Below are 2347 nucleotides of genomic sequence, written 5' to 3' on the forward strand. Positions count from 1 at the left end.
CCTTTTAATTGGGGCATTTAACCCATTTACATTCAAGGTTAGTATTGGTATGTGTGGATCTTTTTCTTATCATCATGATGTTAGCTGGTTATTATGCGGTCTTGTTTGTGTGGCTGCTTTATACTATCATTGGTCTACATACTTCAGTATGTTTTTATAGTGGCTGGTATGATTTTTCCCTTTCACATTTAGTGCTTTCTTCAGGAGCTTTTGTAAGGCAGGTCTTGTCATAACAAATTCTCTCAGCATTTGCTTGTCTGAAAGGATCTTATTCTTCCTTCACGTATGAACCTTAATTTGGCTGGATATGAAATTCTTGGTTGGAATTTCTTTTTATTAATAATGTTGAAGATAGGCTGCCAATCTCTCCTGGCTTGTAGGGGTTCTACTGAGAGGTCCACTGTTAGCCTGACAGGGTTCCTTTTGTAGGTGACCTGACCTTTCTCTCTAGCTGCCTTTAACATTTTTTTTTTTTTCATTTTTACCTTGGAGAATCTAATGAGTTTGTGTCTTGGGGATGATCTTCTTGTGAAGTATCTTACTAGGGTTCTCCACATTTCCTGAATTTGAATGTCAGTCTCTCTAGCTAGGTCAGGGAAGTTCTCATAAATGATATCCTGGAATATATCTCCCAAGTTGCTTATACTCTTTCCATCTCTTTCAGGGACACCAATGAGTCATAGATCTGGTCTCTTTACATAATCCCATATTTCTCAGAGGTTTTGTTCCTTCTTGGTATTTTATTTTCTTCATTCTTGTCTGCCTGTCTTCTTTCAGAAAGCCAGTCTTCAACCCCTGAGATACTTTCTTCCACTTGGTCTATTCTGCTATTAATGAAATTCTTGTAGTGTGTTTTTTAGCTCTATCAAGTTGGTTACATTCTTTTCTATACCCTCTATTTTGTCTGTTGGCTCTTGCATTGTTTTATCATGATTCTTAGCTTCCTTAGATTGGCTTTCAACATACTCCTCGATCTTGATGATCTTCATTCCTATCCATATTCTGAATTCTATTTCTGTCATTTCAGCCATCTCAGCCTAGTTCAGACCCCTTGCTGGAGAAGTGGTGCAGCTGTTTGGAGGAAAGAAGGCACTCTGGTTCTTTTTGGCTTGTGAGAGTTCTTGCACTGGTTCTTTTTTATCTTTGCAGGGTTATGTTCCTTCAATCTTTGAAGTTGCTGACTTTTGAATGGATTTTTTTCCTTTTATCCTATTTGATGACTTTGAGGGTTTCACTGTGATATAAGGTGGATTCAGTCAACTGGTTTCATTTCTGGAAGATTTTAGAGAGCCAACACTCAAGCTCCCAGCTCCTGGACTGCATGCTCTAACTCTGGAGGACTTGTGTCAAGCCCCAACTTTGTTCTGTCTCCTCGAGGTAAGAATCCACTGCACTCGGTGAGCCAAGATACTCTCAGACTGCTGGTCACTAAACTCTAATGGGCGGTGTCAGCCAAAGCATTTAGTAGTGCAGAGACAGTGGAATCCATCCTTGTTTGCATGTGACAGCAGTAGTGGCAGCAGTAGCATGGCTGCAGTAGGGTAATAGTGGGTGCTGGCATGCCTGCCTCTGTGCCAGCATTTACCACAGTGGCAAAGGGAACAAAGCTGGCAGGGTGGGGGCCCCTGCTGGTGACTGTGCATGTGGTTGCACCAGTAGTGGTACTGGCATGAGAGCAGGGTGCTCGAGAGCGCTCAGGGTAGGGAAGAGTCTGCTGTTCTCTATGTCTAGTTTCACTTGTGGCAGTGCTGGTAAACAGGTGGGGCACTGGCAGGGGTGGGGTTGGGGCTAGCTGGCTCTGTGCCTGCCAAGGCTCTGACTATTGGTGGTCAGAGGGGAGAGTGGAGCAGACTACACTCCCGCTGCAGCAGTTGCAGGGCAGGGTGTACACATACACTCAAGACAAGATAAGCAAAACCTGCCCGTGCACACACATGCTGGCAAAGCCATGTGGGATGTTGCCAGGGGCCTCAGGGAATATGCAGTGTGGAAGGAGTGTGCCAGCTGGTGTGTGGCCCTGGGGACTGCCGCGGGGGTGCTCTTCGCATTTCATGCATGGTTCACCAGCACTGGAGCTCTGAGACTCCATCTCAAAAAAAAAAAGAAAAGAAAAATTATACTTTAATTGCTTTAGCAGCATCAATGTACTGTTCTGTATAAAGTAAGCAAATATCATCTTAGAGTTTTAATTCATTGTCTAAATCTTTTATTTTAACCTGAATAAATTTTGAAAAGCTAACTAAGCTTTCTGGGAAGCAAATGTTCAGCTGATATTGGAAAAATATAACCTGCTGACAGATCAAGGAAAAAAAAGGAAAATACTTTTTTTCATTAAAATTTAAAATTA

The sequence above is a fragment of the Rhinopithecus bieti genome, unplaced genomic scaffold, assembly GCF_001698545.2.
Source record: "Rhinopithecus bieti isolate Rb0 unplaced genomic scaffold, ASM169854v2 scaffold_55685, whole genome shotgun sequence".
Lineage (NCBI taxonomy): Eukaryota > Metazoa > Chordata > Mammalia > Primates > Cercopithecidae > Rhinopithecus > Rhinopithecus bieti.